The sequence below is a fragment of the Dasypus novemcinctus genome, chromosome 30, assembly GCF_030445035.2.
Source record: "Dasypus novemcinctus isolate mDasNov1 chromosome 30, mDasNov1.1.hap2, whole genome shotgun sequence".
Classification (NCBI taxonomy): Eukaryota; Metazoa; Chordata; class Mammalia; order Cingulata; family Dasypodidae; genus Dasypus; species Dasypus novemcinctus.
In genome coordinates, this window is record NC_080702.1 from 10536609 (window position 1) to 10556228 (window position 19620).

The window sequence follows — 19620 nt, forward strand, 5'->3', positions numbered from 1 at the left end:
CTTTCAATTCTAGCTGCAAGACAGCTCCCGAGGCAGCTTGTGGTTCCAGTGGAGGATGGGCACCAGCCTCCGGGGTGTGGAGCCTCTACTTATGAGTCTTCTCTGCAGATGGGCAGTCTCCTCCTTCCACTCCCCCAAGGACATTGCACGATGCTCTTCTGGTCTCCTAGAGCCTGCAAACAGGTGCTTCAGCTAGCTCCAGAGAGCTCTGGATGTTTACTGTCTGCCCTGTAGCAGGAGCTGACTCTAGGAGCTTCTTACTCCACCGCCATCTTGCTGGTTCTTCCTACTAATATACTTTTGAAATACTAGATTTAATGCTTACAACAGCATTATAAGAGAAAAAGAATCACTCCATTTCATAGATGGGGAAACTGAGGTTTAAGGAAGTAAAGCACTTTCCAAAGTTTGCACAACTGATAAGTGGGAGGACCTTTATTTTCTGGTCTGTCTGATCGAAAACTTGAGTTCACAGTCATTAAAGCACATCACCTAGAGTATATTATCCTGACCCTGAACAATTCACTTAGAATGTTCTGAATAGTTCTGTAGGTTTGTATGGCCCTAAATATTTTTCCTTGTGTGAATATGAGTGAGGTGATGAGCCCTTTGAAATCATATGGCATGATTTAGACTAGAGTTAGCGCCTATGATTCAATTAATTCATGAAAATTAGTGACCAGACTAATTGCCAATATTCAATTTGTGAAAGTTCTGAGATTTTACCCTATTTGCAAGCTAACAAGTTAGGCAGTAGCAATTTCATGGATGCCAGCAGAAGACACAAGGGTCCAGACTGATATCTGCTCACACAGTGGGTAGCATTATAAGGGAGAAATCCTGAATTTAGGGAACTGGAATCTTTTCCAATGGTAGTAAGAATGACTTCCTTCCTTCAGGAGGGCATCACTAGCTCTATCCCCCAACTCTATTCCTTACACAGATGTTTCTGAGATGATTGTGCATAAATGGCAGCAGTACCTTGCGCAGAAGATATGAAGAAATACAGGAGACCCATGGAGAATTATCTCCCAATACCACTACTACTTGGACTTAATTGACAAGGAAATGTAAAAGTAAATGTAAATAAATGGTCAGCTTATGAACTGTTACTTTTCTACATTATAATAACAAGTTGCTTTGGAGTTGTGTAAACATAGACTAATCTTTATCTTTTCAGTAAAACTTATCCCTATGATTACATGCTTTAGAACAACAACAACAAAACAATTTCAAGTGCGTACAAATGTCCTACAAGTAACATAAATGAGTAAAAAGGATTGGGTATAAAATGATAAAAGGCTTTTATTAATTGGGTTCAGTGTTGGCAACACAGTCAAGAATGCTGAGGTCTATGTACAGTGCAAATGTGTGTTCCATTTAAAGAGAGAGGGCTGGCTTAGGTTTGGTTATTTTTAGATTTTCCAATTTTTTTTAAGATTTATTTATTTCTTCCCCCACTTTCTCCTTGTCTGCTCTCTGTGTCCATTTGCTGTGTGTTCTTCTGTGTCTGCCTGTCTTCTCTTTAGGTTGCACAAGGAACTTGTCCTAGGACCTTCCAGAGTGGGAGAGAGGCAATCATATTCTTGGGCCACCTCAGCTCCCTGGTCTGCTGTGTCTCTTATTGTCTCTCCTCTGTGTCTCTTTTTTGTTGTGTCATCTTGCTGTGACAGCTCTCTGCTTGGGCCAGCTCACCGTGTAGGCCTTCACCAGGAGGTCCCGGGTATTGGACCCCAGACCTCCCATATGGTAGATGGGAGCCCACTCACTTGAGCCACATTCACTTCCCAGATTTTCCAGTTATTTAAGAGAAGTCAGAATCAAACGTGCATGGAAAATTTCATGAGTTTTAAAGTGGGAAATTCATTAATTCCAATAACAATCTCACCAAAATAACAGCAAACATTTCCTACATACCACATGCAAAAATGTACACAGGCTAGTTATGGCCTGTGGACTCCCAGTTTTCAGTCTCTGCCTTTCTAAAGGGAGAAAAAGGAGCGGGAATGCAGTTCCTAGGACCCTTAGGTCTGAAAATATTCTGATCATTTAATGGGATTATAAGTAATTCAAGCAGGGTTTTTTTCCAAACATAGTGATTTTCATTTTTACTATTCATCAATTTTCATTCTTGTTGAGCAATATTATTTAAAAAAAGGACCCATGTGTACATTTTTTTCTTGTAGTGTTTGAATAACTGTGGTTTAAAAAATACCAAATGTGGCAACCCACTTTAAAAGAAAAATCAAAGGTCATCTCTTGTGGCCAATGCTAATTTTTTTCCTCCATGTTTTGGACAACTACCAGCTACTTACATTTTTCTAACTGGTTCATATTTGAGAAGCCAAATTCAAGCTGCTGGTTGAAATTGACAATGTATCCAAAGGAATGGATCAATTTCAACTCATCAGAGTGTTGTTTTACTGAGCTGTCAGGATTAGCATTCTTCCACTGCGATTTGAACACTGCCCAGGAGGGAGGAACCATACATATTAGGCAAAGAATTTAAGGGGAAGCGTATTGCTTATAACAATGGGAACACAATGGAGGTATTGTCCTATGTCTATGCAGAATCCAATATTTTCTAATTTCTTTTCACGTTGTTAAAAGTCTTCTATTGTTTGTATAGACATGTAATAGATTTAGTATAATTTACTATAAATTAAATAATTTAATATTATATATTAAATACTATATAAATAAACAGAAATAACAATGCATAGGGTGATCATTGGAAAAAAGCAGCAGCAAAAATAAGAAAATTATGTTTGCTATTTAAAAGCTTGGAATTTAAGGAGCAGATGTGGCTCAAGCAGTTGAGTGCCTGCCTCCCACATGTGAGGTCTCAGGTTTTGTTCCCAGTGCCTCCTAAAGAAAAAAAACAAACAGACAATGAGGAAACAAACAAACCAAAACAACAAGCAGACAGCAAGCAAAAACAAGCAGACAGTGAGGGCAAACAATGAGCAGACAATGAGCACAAACAGCGAGCAAACAACTAGAGTTGAGTAATAGCTGTCCTCCCTAAATGGGGCAAGTGCTTAACAATTCTCAAATCATGAAAGAAATGTGTACATGTGTGCCTTTCTGGGAAGAGAGTCTTTAGCTTTCATCAGTGAGATTTTAAACCAAGGTATTTTAGGAAATTCTGGTACAGGCGTGATGAAGACCGTGCTTTGGTAAGAAAACATAGGGACACTGAACAAAATAGGCAACAGGACAAGGAATGGAAAATGCGGACCAATTGGAAATTTATTATATTAATCATTACTAACTTAAAAAAAAGGCTTTAAATTAAAATAAGAGTAGAGATGGCATGAGAGTGGTTAAAATCATGTCTTACAATGAAGAAACTGAAGCTCAGGTCTGTTAGGTAACATGCCCAAAATCACACAGCCAAAATTGACTTCAACAGGCAAGATGTGAATTCAGTTTTACTGAATCTCTAACTCCTTTTTTACTACTCATTTGTCTCTCTTTCAATACACCATGGAAAAGAGGCTCACACACCATTAAGGCAACACACTGAATGCTGGATGGATCCAAGTCAAAGAAACACCTATAAGGTTGCACTCTAAATGAACTAAGTGCTCAGAACTAAATGCCTGGCATACAAATTACCCCTAATTGGATGAAGGTATCATTATGTATCCTAGGCCACTTCCACCATATCTTTTTAAACTGAATGGTTCTCCTCTGATGTATGAGAAGTATTATATGATGAATTTTGAAAGATTTATATATTGGTTGGAGATGGAGATAGATTTGTATGTGACCTAAGGAAAGCCCATCATTAATTACATGAAATAATTTTATTTAACAGGAAGAGATTTTAAATTATGGGACAAATGTTGGCTAAAGTTTATTTGATAAATTTCTCCTTAGTACCCAAACTGTAAAAAGTCAACTACCTTTCTTTATTACCCATTCTCTATTTTGGAGTTCAATCCAAATTGAAAGAGTTTTATGGAGTTACATAATACTGAAGACTCCAGTAATCATGCATAACACCAGTTCTTTTGGAAGGCAATAACTTAATGCTACTGAAACAAAAACTTTATTAGTATTTTTGACAGTGCTTTAAAATAATGCCCTAAAGCCACTAGTTGTTTTATGAAGTCATTACTATTTAGGGATCACATAGTTGGCATCAATTTTATTGAAAATAAGAAATTGCTATTTTTATGCAAATGTCATGGCAAGAGGTGAGCATGATTATTACACATTAAGGGGTGCTGGAAATTAGATGTTCTTTTGATATAAATCTAAAATCTAGGGTAAGAATTAAGTGTACTTGATTTCACCGTGAAAAAATAATTAAGGATGGCTTAATCCTTTGTCAGATATTAGGCAATTTCTCTCTGGGTGAGAGGTTGGGGGATTTCTCCATGTCACAGATAAGATGTAGGATTGCTGATATGGGAATAGGAAGTATATTTGCTGCTTCTAGTATACACCTCCGCAGTGATAACAACCAGAACTTAGTTAGCATGGTTGGAGTGATCTTTCTATTGCTGTGGAACAAAGCAACAGCTGCTACCTTGCACATTTTCTAGAAGAAATATGTATACATATGGAAGAGAATATATTTTATTTATAATTGGAGAGACCGTCTTGCATGATATCCTTTCTTTTAATCTTATTTTCAACCCAAGTTAATAATCATCAAAAAAAGCTAGTAAGATATATTATTGTTATTATATGCTATTATTATTCTAATTGCCATTTCAAAGGGAAACATTTGAAGTGTCTTAGTGCAGTAATAAATCTTTCATTCATTGGTTGTTGGCTTTGGCAATCTAAATGCCAGAGATAAGAAATCAATCAGCATCTGAATATGTCTTCTCTTGTAGTTCCTATTTTGCTTATGGAACTTTTTGTGGGACTATTTATGGAGCCAGGAGACAACACCAAATGCTTTTTAAAAAAAAATACAACTAAATATCATTTAATGAATATTAGATTGTAAATATACAGATTTGGAATCAATTTTATTTTTATAATATATGAATATTCAGTTTGATGCACTTCTGATCTGAAAATGTTGGCTGAATGCTATTAGCATATTACTAGAGAGGATACCACAGCTAAAGTATATTTTGCTACTATCATCATGTATCAGATCCCAAGAGTCTTTAAATATATTTCTGATGAAATCGACTGCTGGTATATTGATGGATCATTTATTTAATAAAACTAAGTCTACAATGTTAATTGTTTTCACATTCAGAAGTTCATTTGTACTTTGCTGTGTTTTGTTCTTTTTCATTTAATTAAAATATCATATTGCACTTGCTCTGTACTCTTTCAGATGTCAAAAACTTAAATTCTCTGGGTGGTGGGTGGGCTCGGGCTTGCAGTCAGGGTCGTGGCGGGCAGGAGCTCGGACCTTGCTTCTCTAGCTCCCGCCAGGGCCGCTCAAGCCGAGTCCTAGCACGCTGTGTCCTTCTCATTTCTGTCCTCTGTACTCCGAGACCCGCCTGTGTTCTCACGCTTCAGCTATCAAGCCTGTGACAACGTGGTGCATTCGTTTTAGGGTCATTCCAGTTCTGCTCTGGAACTACAAAAAGTTTCTGGAGTAATTTCCTTCTTTTTTAGTTGTATAGGGCCCGGAAAAGCTATACAAGAATCCAGCAATAAAAATAAAGGCAATGTAGACTTTAAGGGTGCATACATAAATGGATTGCCCAGAAAAGGAGCAATGGAAATCTCTGATGAAAATTTTTAAAAATCCCAAACTGTCCCATCGTTTTAAAAATGCACCTGATAATATGAAGCGGTGCCTTCTTTGTAATTTTCTCTAACCTTTTCTTTAAGACTAGAATTCCAGATATATAGTTTAGGTATTTCCTGGATGCTAATTAGGAAATACATGGTATTTATATTTAAAATGTGTTTAGTTATATTTAATGAACTCATCCCTTAATTCTTTTTTTCATTAATGTAGCTTTCATTTCTGTTTATGTGTTTTTTATAATACAAATAAAATAGAGCTTCTAGTTTGAGTTCTAAATGATTTAACTAAATGAATGCATGATTTTTATTTTTCAATAAATTATTATAAAGTAAGGTTTGGTGAAGCTATTAGGTAAAGGACAAATGAGTTTACATGACTATGAGTCTCAAAAAAAGAGTCGGGAGGTCATCAGAGGAGTCACACATATGCATACCTCAGCAGGGTCCCAGAGACAGCCAAAGTCTATACAAGCCCAGGTATTTGTTCTTCTGAGGGCTACAGAGACCCACATGTTCTATGATCACGGCAGATGACTCTGGAGTTCAGTGCCATGTCGGTTGGCCCTACTTTGGAGTTTGTGTTAATGAGTGTGATGGAGTTGAACACAGATGTTATCTTTCTACATATGCCTCTTCTGTTACTTTTACCAGACCTGTGGCTGGTGCTGGGGTTGGTGTATACTTAGGAGACCTGAATTCTGGACTGTCCATGTGAAAGCCAGGTCCTGAGCCTCAGCAGACTTGCAACTCTCCCATCTGGTTTATTGGAATTACCCCAACCAGCTAACAGGGAATTGAAGAAGGTCGACCACCACACCAGGGAGCCAAGAGTGCCTAAAATTGCAAGCAGGAGAATTGCATCCATCATCCACGTGAAATCTAAGCCCCCATTTGATATAGAGGTGGAGTGAACATAACCATCCCAGGGTCCACAGGATGGAGGAATAGAGTATGGGCTAGTGTGGACTTACTGATATTCTACTATGGAACTATTAGGATTAGTAATGGAAGAAATTGTATCATTGATGTGGAGAAAGTGGCTGTGGGAGCTGCTGAGATAGGGAGAGGGAAGAAGAGATATGAGGTGGGGGCATTTTCAGGACTTGCAGTTGTCCTGGGTGGTACTGCAGGGACAGATGCTGGGCATTATATGTCCTGCCATGGTCCACTGGGTGGACTGGGAGATTGTGTAAACTATAATGTAAACCATTATCCATGTGGTGCAGCATTGCTCCAAAATGTATTCACCAAATGCAATGAATGTCCCATGATGATGAAAGATGTTGTTGATATTGGAGGAGTGGGGTTAAGGGGGTGGGGGGTATATGGGGACCTCATATTTTTTTAATGTAATATTTAAATATAATATGAAACATTTTTTAATAATTTAAAACAGCAGTGAAAATAAAATATGACAGATAAAACTCAAATAGAAATAAATTTACCAACAATGTAAAGCACTTGTATTCAGAAAACTGAAACTCATTGTTAAAAGAAATCAAAAAAGACCTAAATTACTGGAAGAACATTCCATGCTCATGGATTGGAAGACTAAATATCATTAAGATATCAATTCTACTCAAATTGATAGATTCAATGCAATCCCAATAAAAAGCCCACCAAATATTTTTTTAAACTGAAAACTTGATTATCAAATTTATTTTGAAGGGTAAGTCATCCTGAATAGACAGAAGCATCTTAGAAAGAAAGAGTGAACTCTCCTCTCTAGGCTTTAAATGATATTACCTAGCTATAGTGGAAAAAACAGCATGGTACTAGCATAAAGACAGACACATAAACCAATGGAAAGAAACTGATGGTTCAGAAACAGACCCTCACATGTGTGGTCAAGTGATTTTTAACTAGCCTGTTAAAACTACACAGCTCTTGCAGAACAGTCCATCAACAAATGGTGCTGAAAGAACTGGATATCCATAGCCAAAAGAAGGAAAGAAGACCTCTGTCTCACACCTTATCCAAAAATTAACTCAAAATGGATTAAAAAACTAAAAATAAAAGCCATAACCACAAAACTTCTAGAAGAAATTGTGGGAAAATACCTTCAAGACATGGTGGTAGGCAGTGGATTCTTAAAGGAGATAAGAGGAGTACTGAGATGGACTACTGAAGTATAACTATATGTAGAAGTTTTAATTAGCTTTACTGTAAAAGTATGGAAATGTAGAGAGTGGATGGTAACACATAGTAACTATTAGTTTATAAATGTGGATGTGGCTGAAAATGGTAGTCTAGGTATGAAAATGCCAATTAGCAGAATGCTAGAGAATATTTTAGGAACAATAGCACAGTAAACCAAGAGGTGGATGAGAATTGTGGTTAATGGTAAGGATGCAAGAGTGTCCTTTGTCAGCTAAAGCAAATGTACATTACTATTGCAGGGTGCTGGGAATGTGGAAAAGCATGGGAAAGATACAACTGGGGTGACCTATGGACTGTGATTAGCAGTAATAATATAATATTCTTGCATCTATGCAAAAGATGCACTGTGTCTATAATGGGGCAGTATGGAAAATGTGTTCCAAATATACACTATGGACATGGTAAAAATCAGGTGATATTATATTATTTGTAACAAACGTTCCACTAGTGTGGTGTGTTAATATAGGTGTGCTGTTTGGGAATTCTGCACAAGTGCATGATTGTTTTATAAGTTTCCAACTTATGTCATAAAAAATATATTTAAAAAATAATAATAGGTTTGGTTGGTGGGAAATACACCAAATATAAGATAAGGACTATAATTCGTAGTAAGATTTTGACAATATTCTTTCACAATTTGTAACAGACATCTCATGACAGTGCAGGGTGTTGGTGGAGGGTTGATGTACGGGACCCGCAAATGATGTTATGCATGTTTGCATTTTAAGTTCACAACTTTTAATATACTCTTATTGTTTCTCTATGTTTGTATATAAGTGATATAAAGATAATAATAATAGGGGGTTAGGAGAAATTACTTTAGTTGATAGTAATATTTTGACAATACTTTTTAATCATTAGTTAAAAAGATTCAACAACAATGCAAGATATTAGTGGTAGCTGTGAGAGTCCGGTATGATGTTATATATGTTTGCTCTGTAAGTTCACAACTATTACTGTACAATTATTGTTTATGTATGTTTATGTATGAGTGATATACTTCAATAAATTTAAAAACAAAGAGAAAAAGCAAAATTAAAAGTATTGGAAAGAATGAAGAGAAATACGAAATTTGATTTTTTGCTGGTGAGAATGAATATTTGTAGACTCAGTGTGGAAGTTCCTCAGAAAGTTAAGTATAGTATTAGCATATGACCAATCAATCCCAATTCTAGGTATGTACACTAGAGAATTGAAGGCACAACTTGAACAAATATTTGCAAACCTATGTTCATAGTGGCATTATTCACAGTTGCCAAATAATGGAAGTAATCTAAGTGTCCATTAATGGATGAACAGAATATGGCAGATATATTCAATGGAATACTATTCAGCTGTGAAAAGGAATACATGTGACAGCATGGATAGACCTTGAAGACATCATATTGTGTGAAGTAAACCAAACATTTGTTTATTGAATGATCTCACTGATATAAAACAATTAAAACAATCTAACTCATGGAGTTAGAACCTAGAATATAAGCCACCATGGGATAGGGTGGGGTTCGGGAACAGGGAGTTAATATTTAAACTGTATAGCTTTAGTATTGGAAAAGTGGACAAGTTTTGTTAATGAATGGTGGTGATAGTAGCAGAGCATTGTGAACAAAATAGCAAGATATATATCTCAGAATGTGATTAAAAGGGAAAATGTTTGCTTGTATATATGGTATATGATTTTAAAAAATTTGTGGATCTGCATTATGCAAAAAGTCAACCCTTATTTAAATCATGGACAATAGTTAATATTATCTTTATATAAACATGCTTTCATTAATTGGAACAAATGAGCCACAGTAATACAAAGTGTTAATGATAGACTGGAATATGGGAATCCTGAATTTTATGCATTATTGTTGTATAAGCCCACAACTTCTCCAATTACAAAGTAAAAAATTCTTACCATGGCTGAAGAAATGCTGAATTTCCTGGCCTTTGCCTACCTACCTTATAATCATGGTTTGGTAATCTGAATCAGAATCACCTGATTAATATAGTTGGACTCCAATAGATCCATGTGTTCACTCATCCCAAAGTTTATGGAACGCCTTGCTCCCTGATGGACGCATGCTGTCCTCTCATTTACCTACCTGTTTCCTTCATTACCACTGATCTCAGCTACATTAGCACTTCTTCAGAAAATGTATGACATCATAACTAGTCCAAATCTCTTTAATATATATTCATATTGAACCATATACCTTCTACCAGAGCATTCATTGGAACAACAATTTCGCATTTATTTTAGAAATGTAATATGTACATCTATCACAAAATAGCAACTTCATTGTGACTGAGGATTCCTTCTTTTTTTTTTTTTTGTTTTTTTGTTTTTCTGGCATTAATGCTTCTCAATTACCAGTAACACAATAGGCAGGTAATAACCATATGCTCAAAAAATCGATGACCTTATATGAATGAGGCAGATGTAAGAAGTCAGAGTCCCACTTTTGAGACATTATTTCAACAAATATTTTATATGTAGCCTCTGAAATGCTGATGATGAATTTATTGCTATGCTTTATAGTGTACCACAGGTCTGTTAGGCTTCATTCATCTTTCTTCACTCTTTTTAAATTTCTGCTCAAAGACTAGATCATTTCCGTTGTCCTATTTTCAAGTTTACTGATACTATTTTCTGCCTGCTCAAATCTGTTGACAACCCTTCAAGGAAATTTTCATTTCAGTTTAGAATTTATGTTTGGCTCCATTTTATCATTTCCACCTTTTTATTGATATTCTCATTTTGTACATACATTGGTTTCCTAATATCTTTTGGTTCTTTTTCAAGGTTTTCTTTATTGAGTCAGTCACTATATATAAACTACCACAGGGAAACGGACTTTGGCCCAGTGGTTGGGGCGTCTGTCTACCACATGGGAGGTCCGTGGTTCAAGCCCCGGGCCTCCTTGACCCGTGTGGAGCTGGCCCATGCACAGTGCTGATGTGCGCAGGGAGTGCCCTGCCACGCAGGGGTGTCCCCCGCGTAGGGGAGCCCCACGCGCAAGGATTGCACCCATAAGGAGAGCCAACCAGCGTGAAGGAGGGAGCAGCCTGCTGAGGAATGGCGCCGCCCACACTTCCCATGCTGCTGAAGGCAACAGAAGCGGACAAAGAAACAAGACGCAGCAAAAAGACACAGAAAACAGACAACCCGGGGAGGGGAGGGGAATTAAATAAATAAAAATAAATCTTTAAAAAAATAAACTACCACAAAGAAAAGCCAGGACCAAATGTCTTCAGAGGGGAATTTTACCCAAGATTCCTAGGTAAATTACTACCAGACCTTTTTGGACTCTTCCAGAAACCTGAACAGAAGGGAACAATACCTAACTCTTTCTTTAAAACCAATATTACCCTACACTATAAAGCCAGATAAAGATACAAAAAGAAAAGAAAATAGCATAGCATTTAAAAGTGAATATATATGCTAAATTCTTCCATAAAATACTAGTAAATTGAATTCAACAACACTTTTAAAGAATTATACAACCGTATGAATTGGAATTTACCCCAGGTATGCATGCTGGGGTTTTAATATATAAGATAAATTATTGTAATATACCACATTGACAAAACAAAGGGAAAAACATGATCATCCCTATCTACACAGAAAAGATGTTTAACTTCAAAACATTGCTGCAATAAATTAAGGAAGACCTAAATAAATGGAAAGAATTCCATTTTCATGGACTAGAAGATTAAATATCATTAAGATGTCAATTCTTCCCAAATTGATCCAGATTCAACACAATCCCCATTAAAATCACAACAGCTTGATATACAGAAATGGAAAAGCCAATAGTCAAATGTATTTGGAAAAGTAAGGGGCCCAGATTACCCATAAACCTCTTAAAAAAGAAGAATGTAGTGGGAAGACTCAGATTACTAGTCTTTAAAGTATAAGAGAAATCTACAGCAGTCAAAACAGCATGGTATTTTCATAAGGTTAGGCATACAGATTAATGGAAGAAAATTGAGAGTTTAGAAGTAATTCCACACACCTAGAACCCACTGATATTTGACAGGACTTCCAAGTCCACTTCACTGGGAGAGAATAATCTCTCCATAAATGGTGCTTGGAGAACTGGATATCCATATTGAAAAGAAAGAAAGAGAGCCCCTATCTCAACACTGTATAGAATTCTATTCAAGATGGATTAAAAACATAAACATAAAAACCAGGACCAAAAAACTTCTTGAAGAAAATATGTAGAGGCATCTAACAGATCCTGTGGTACCATTTTCATAAATTTTACCATGAAAGTATGAGCGATGAAAGAAAATTGAGAAAAATGGGGTCTCCTCCAAATTAAAAATATATGGCTTCAAAGAAGTTTTTTCAAGAAAGTGAAAAGGCAGTGTACACAATGGAGAAAATGCTTGGAAACCACATATCTGATAAAGGTCTAATATCCTGCCTCTATAAAGTCTACAACCCAATACAAAAACATTATACAACCCAATTAAAAAGGTCAAAAGACTTGAATAGACACTTTTCCAAAGAGGAAATACAAATTTTTAAAGAACACATAAAAAGTTACTCTACATCACTTGCTATTAGAGAAATTCAAACCAATACCTTAATGAGTTACCATTTCACATCTCCCAGACTGACCACTCTTAAAATATAGAAAATTATGTAAGTAATGGAGAAGATGGGGAGAAATAAGAACTTTTATTTCTCTTTATATTTCTTTCACTGGTGGGAATGTAGAATGGTGCAGACTCTCTGGAAGACAATTTGGTGGCTCTTCAGCAAGCTAAGAATAGCATTGGCATCTGATCTTGCAAGCCTACTAGTAGGTATATACCCAGAAGAGCTGAAAGCAGGGATGTGAACAGATATATGCACACCAACGTTCATAGTTACATTAATAAATATTTCCAAAAGATAGGAGCAACCCAGGTTTCCATCAACAGAGGAAAGGATCAACAAAATTTGGTTTATACATAAGATGGTATATTATTTAGCTTTAAGAAGGAATGAAGTACTGATGCATGAAACAAAGGTGTATCTCGATAATCTTATTTGAGTTAAATAAGACAGAAACAAAAGGATAAACAATGTATGGTCTCACTAACATGAACTAATTATATTATATAAACTCCTAGATGTAGAACCTAGTAGATACTTTACCAGACGATAGAATGGTGGTAAGGAATGTATAGCTGATGCTTATTCTCTGCAGAATTTTAAATTATGTTGACTCTAAATGTTTGGAAATTGACAGAGATTGTGGTAGCACAATATTTTGAGTATAATTAATAGTGCTGAAGTGTTAGTGTGAATATAGTTAGAATGGGTCTGTTTTGGGTCATATACATTACTAGAAGGAAAGTGAGAGTATTGACCTGGGGATTGTATAACACAGTGAACTCTTTGGTAGATGAGCATTGCAGCTAATAAGGCAAATATAAGAATGTTGTTTCAGTATCTTTCTAACAAAAAAACATTGCTAGTGTAAGATGTTAGTAATAGGATGGTTTATGGGGGAAAATGCACCTAAAGCTAAATATGGACTTTGGTTAATAATATTTTAACATTCTTATTCTTACATCAATTTTAACAAATGTACTGAGTCCACATTAAGTGTCAAAATAGGTTGTGTTGTATGTTACAAATTTCATTGCCAGTTGTATGTTTTTACTCTGAGGCTTCTCTGAAATACATGCAGTGAGCTGCAGATCAAGACTCATATTCAGAAGAAAAAAAGAAAAAAGAACTTTAGATGAGACCCAAGACAAGAACATAAATTATGTTCTACCTGATAATTAACTTAGCCCTGGTAAGAAGGTAAAAGTGGGTCATGGAAGGTGTCTCAATGGATAGGACATCTTGAACATCTTGTACATTATATAGCTCCATATTTCTATGGGATTTAAATGTTGCCTTGTTGCCATAGGTATGTTTTCTGGAGAGATATAGGCCATTACAGTAGCTAGCAAAATGTTAAACTTTTTTCCTGAGGAAGTCCTGTTACTATCTCAAATAAGATGTCCAAAAACTCTGGAATAAATAAGACTTGGCTGATGCAATTGATGTGTCATGATGATGGGAATGAGTGTTGCTGGGGGGGGGGAGAGGTGGGGTGGGGGTGGTGGGGTTGAATGGGACCTCATATATATATATTTTTTTTAATGTAATATTATTACAAAGTCAATTAAAAAAATGCAATTAAAAAAAAAAAAAAAAAGAAACCAGGCTAATAAACCAAGCCCTCAACCTTGATGTTTGCACATATGAACCTTATTCCCATAATAAGGATACTAATGCTAATTATAATTAATACCTAAGAGTTACCTCTTGAAGGCCTCCTTTTTATCCAAGAGAGGCCTTTTTATTAGCCAAGATCTACAAAAACAATCTCACTACTTTCCCCCAGGCATGAGACATTACTCCCAGAAATGACCATCCCTGGTACTGAAAGATTATTAACAGGCATTAATTAATGCTGCATTTGGAGAAACACTTTGCTCAAACATTGGAAATATTAAATTAAATATAATTTTAGGACAAATAGATTTCAAAGTGAGTCAGGAGGTCACTCCAGATCTCACACTTACACAGGTCTCAGTTGTGTTCTCAGAATGCTACAGTAAAAAAAGCAACAAAAAAGTGTTCCTGAGGGCCCTAGAGATGTTCAGATGCCATAGGCAAGCCACATTGCCTCATGACATCAATACCCCTCAGCAGGTTCTTTCTGGAAATATGTGAAAAGTTCTTCCCCTAATATAACATAGTTATACTTGTTTATAAATTGCCAATTATGATTCTTCTCCTTAATTTATTTGAACCTATAACATTCAATTTATCTGTTAAGTATAATTCTATATTAGCCAGCCAAAGGGATGCTGAATTAGCATATCAAAAATTGGTAGGTATTTATAAAGGGTATTTATTTAGTGTAGGAGCTTACAGATATCAGGCCATAAAGCAGAAGTTACTCCCCTCAACAAAGTCTATTTCCATGTGTTGGAGCAATATGGCTGCTGATGTCTGCGAGGATTCAAGCTTCCTGGGTTCTTCCCTTCCTCAGGCTTCTTTTTCCTGGGCTCAGGGTTTCTCTCTTCCTGGAGCTTGCTTCTGTTTCCTCTCTGAGCTCACTTTCCAGGGCTCCAGCATAAGGCTTCAGCATCAAACTCCAACATCAAAACTCCAACATCAAAAACCCCCAGCTCTGTTCTTTGCCATGTCTTTTATGCCCTAATCATAAGCCAATCATGCCCAGGTACAGATCAGATTACAAGCATAAACCAATATCTATTTTTGGAATTCATAATCATATCAAACTGCTACAATTTTTCAGAGATTTATGAATTTGGATTTTTCCTATGCAGGTTGATCTCTGAAACCCATGAGATGTGAGGCCAATTCCTAGTCTCCTGTTTTTCTGGACTGTCCTGGACAACTAGCAAAACAATGATGCAGGATATTATATACCCTGCCATAACCCACTGAATAGACTTGGAGAGAGAGTAAAACTTCAACATAAACTATAATCCATGCTAGCATGGAGCATGTAGCACTGCTCCAAAATGTACTCATCAAATGCAATGAATGTACCACACTAATGAAAGAAATTGTCAATGTGGGAAGAAATGGGGTTGTTGGGAGTGGAGTATATGGGAATCTCTTATTTTTTTTTAATATAACATCTTTTTGTGTCTACATATCTTTAAAAGTGATAATAAAAATTTAAAAAAACCGATGATAGAGCAGACAAATGACAAAAGGAAGGAGCATCTTCAATTTCAAGCCAAAAAATTCCAGACCTCTGCCCCATAATAATTATGTCCCTTCTCAGCCTGAAGCAGTCAGAGTGGACATCATCCCAAATTGCTCAAGATTGAGAAATGAACAAAAATAAGGGAGGGGAGGATTGTAATCTCTGCCCAAAGCTGATTCATCATTGTAGTCATTATTTTATGCTTACAGAATAACTGAGAATATTGACATTTACTTCCCCAGACTTCACTTTTCAGCCACAATCCAATTTATAAACAGGCTGCTACTCATTAATATGTTACTATCAACTCTATCCATTTCCACACTTTTACTGTAAAGTTACTTGACTCTTCTACATACATTAAGTATCAGTAGTTCTTCTCAACCCTCCTCTTATCACCTAATAACCTATATTCTAGGTTTTAATGTCATGTGTTTATTCTTCATATTAATAAGACCATGTAATATTTGTCCTTTTGTGACTGGTCTACTTCACTTAGTGTAATGTCTTCAAGATTAATCCATGTTATCATATGTGCCCCAATTTCATTTCTTCTTACTGCAGCATAGTATTCCATCATATGTATATATCATAATTTGTTTATCCATTCATATTCATTGGTTGATAGACACCTGGATTGTTTCCATCTTTTGGCAATTGTGAATAATGCTTCTATGAACATGGGTGTGCAGATGTCTGTTTGTGCCATAGTTTTTAATTCCTCTGAATATATTCTTAGTAGAGGAATTCCTGGATCATATGACAGTTCTATATTTATCTTCCTGAGGAACTTCCAAACTGTTTTCCACAGAGGCTGCACCATTTTACAATCCCACCAAAAGTGAAGGAGTATTCCTATTTCTCCAGATCCCCTCCATCATTTATTTTGTCTTTTTTTAAATAATGGTCATTTTATGCAGGGTTAGATGATATCTTATTGTGGTTTGTTTTGTATTTCCCTAAGAGCTAGTGATGTGGAACATTTTTTCATGTGCTTTTTGGCCAATTGTATTTCCTCTTTGGAGAAACGTCTATTTAAATATTTGCCCATTTTTTGATTGGATTGCTGGCTATTTTATTCTTATTAAATTGTCTTTTTTGTAAAGATACATAGATCACAAAAAAAGTTACATTAAAAATATAAGAAGTTCCGACACAGCCCACTCCCCACCCCACCCCCCAGTACTCCCTCATCAACAACCTCTTTCTTCATTGTGGCACAATCATTGCATTTAGTGAATACATGTTGGAGCACTGCTCTACCACGTGAATTATAGTTTACATTGTAGTTCACACTCTACCCCGGTACATTCAGTGGGCTATGGCAGGACATATAATGTCCAGCATCTGTCCCTGCAATATCACATAGGACAACTCCAAGCCCACATCTTACTTCCTCTTCCCTCTCCCTGCCCTCAGCAACTATGATGATCACTTTCTCCAGAACAAGGCTATTCCTTCTTCCATTACTAGTCACAATAGTTCTATAATAGAATACAAGTAAGTTCACTCTAATCCATATTTTATTCCTCCAACCTGTGGACCCTGGATTGGTGATGTCCACTCCACCTCTATATCAAGAGGAGACTTAGATCCTATGTTGTTGATGGATGTGATTCTCCTGCTTGGAGTTGTAGGCACTCTCAGTTCCCTGGTGTGGTGGTTGACCATCTTCATCTCCCTGTTAGCAGACGTGTGTAAGTCCAATGAACTGGGAAGTAGGAGTTGCAACTCTGCTAAGGCTCAGGGCCTAGGTGGCACATGGGCAGTCCAGAGACTGAAGTATTCTGGGTATGCACCAAACCTCGCACCAACCACAGGTTCAGTAAAAGTGACAGAAGAGGCATTTGTAGAAAGGTGACAACTGAGTCCATCTCCATCACACTCTGGAACAAAAACTCCAAAATGGGCCCACTGACAAGGCACTGGGCACCAGAGCCAACGTGCCATGGCTGCAGAACCGGTATGTCTCTATATCCCTGCAGAAAATGAGTACCAGGGTTTTATTTACTTTGGCTATCTCTGGGATTCTGCTGAGGCATGCATAAGTGAAACCTTCTAATGACATCATGAATCTTTGAAGACTCTTAGCCATAAAAACTCATTTGCCTTTACCAATTCCCCCTTTTATTCAAGGTCCTTTTCTACTTGCAACTCCAGTTAGTGATTGGTAGTAATTTCTCAGTGCCATAGAGACTCATCCCCAGGAATCATGTCCCATGTTGAGGAGATGGTAATGTATTCATATGCTGAGTTTGGCTTAGAGAGTGGTCACATTTGAATAACATGGAGGTTCTCAGGAGGTAACACTTAGGCACCTGCAGCTCTAGGCCTAGTTCAGATTTGAGGCACACAGGCTCATAAGCCTAGTCATCAATATCAAGCGCTCATCATTGGAGCATCCTTCTTCACTAGTTTTTGCCCTTGTACTTGGGAGATTGTTGCTCTTCCATTGGGGAATGTGACAGAGCTCCCCGCTAGCTAGCAACTTGGCACTCCCTCAGTTGTCATTAGAAACTGTAACTACTCTGAAAATACACAACGAATATCCAAACATTTTTATACACCCTATATACATGCCCTGAAGAACTCCCTCCCAACCATGTGTCCCTCATATGTATCACCCCACACCAGCATTCCTCCCCTGCCATAGTCGAAACCCTCTGTGGTCCCAAACATTTTAAAAAAGGAAGCCTAGTTTATTGCCAAATTCAATGTAGAGTAAAATGAAATAGTAAGGATAGTTTTAAAGATTAGAAAAAGAATACATATTAATTGAGAGAAAATAATGTAAAAATAAGTTGGAGTATTAAAAAATGAAAAATATCATAAAACTGTTTTTGCCATTTTGCCTTTCATCACTGTAATGGTAGTTGCCCTGTCTGTACAGTGGCAAGGCAATTTCTTTCATTTTTTCCTCAGTGTCTACATCCTTTTTTCCCCTAATTTTTAATTTTGTCTTCAAAAAAAATTTAGATCACAGTAAGGTCACATATACAATATACAGGACTCCCATATATCCAATATCAAACTCTTTTCCCCCTTCTCCAGTAACGATATTTTTACATGTTCATGTTATATTTGGTGCCACTGATGTACAGATATTGAAACATAGCTATCAAACATGGTTCCCTTTGGGTTTACATATGGTTTATATTTAGACTGTGCAAATTTCTAAATTTTTTGTTACATTATCATTTGCCTTATGGTTTACATTTTAGTCCATAGACTTTTATACATTTTTGTTGAAATTTAACATGTCCTGTATCCATCATCGCATGAACTTGTGGAACACTTTCATTGCCCCCTAGTTACTCTGCTCCCATCTATTCTATTCCTCTCTCCCCCTTCCCTCAGGGCCCACAGTGACAATCAATCTTCACTGCTTGAAGGACCAGATTCACAAGTACTTGTAACAATGCTGAGGGCTTGACACACTGGACTGTGCTCCCCATTGGGAACTGCCAATCTCTCGATAGACACAATTCCCTCTGTTTGACATCATCAACCCTCCCCAGGATGTAGGTACACCTTCCCACTCGTATGGGTCCCCAAACAGTGTTATAACACAATATGACAAGATGCACACTCTCACACACTCCCTAGAAGCCTGTCCCTGTGCCAGATCCTCCCCTCAAGGGCCTTAAACGGTTAATTCTTCCTTATACTTTCTAAAGGGTTTTCTCAAAATTATAGTTTCAACATCATACCCAAAAATCTCCCATATTCAGCTATTCCCCCCAACCCTACCCCCAATTCCTTGGGCCATTTAATCCATTCTTCCAACCCTAGATCACCTCAAGACAGCAAAGCCCCACCCAATGGTATCCCTATGCCCCCATTTTATCCCTTCCTTATACAAACACTTAGCTCCACTTCATCATAGATTTCAACCATGTAGGCATCAGCTCACCACCTTCCTCTCTTCCCCCAATTTCCTGTAAGCCTATCATCCAGTCTCTAGCTCTCTGAGACAGCTTGGTTTGCTTATTAC